The following is a 352-nucleotide window of genomic DNA, read 5'->3' on the forward strand; positions in this document are numbered from 1 at the left end:
TGAAGTCATGCCTACACCTGCTACAAAAGTAACACCAACTAAATGTGCAGGGAAGAAAATAGTATCACCTTCGAAGCCAGCCAAGAAAAAAGCAGTGGTATGTAATTGAAATGAAGTTAAATTTTTTTATTTGCCTGATGATTGATGTTGCGTCCTTGATTGATGTTGGAACTTGCTTCTGACATCTTGTTTGAGTTGTAGAGTCCAGGCAGCACTAGTTCGACCAGAAGTCCGAAGCAGAAGTGCATTCTCTTGGATTGCAACAACTCTGGATGTAAGGTAGCTGAAGGAAGGGTAGCTTCAATGGATCCGAATGAGTTGTGCCACTTTGTACCCCTAGGTCCAAATGCAA

Source organism: Brassica oleracea, chromosome C4 (assembly GCF_000695525.1).
Source record: "Brassica oleracea var. oleracea cultivar TO1000 chromosome C4, BOL, whole genome shotgun sequence".
NCBI classification, from domain to species: domain Eukaryota; kingdom Viridiplantae; phylum Streptophyta; class Magnoliopsida; order Brassicales; family Brassicaceae; genus Brassica; species Brassica oleracea.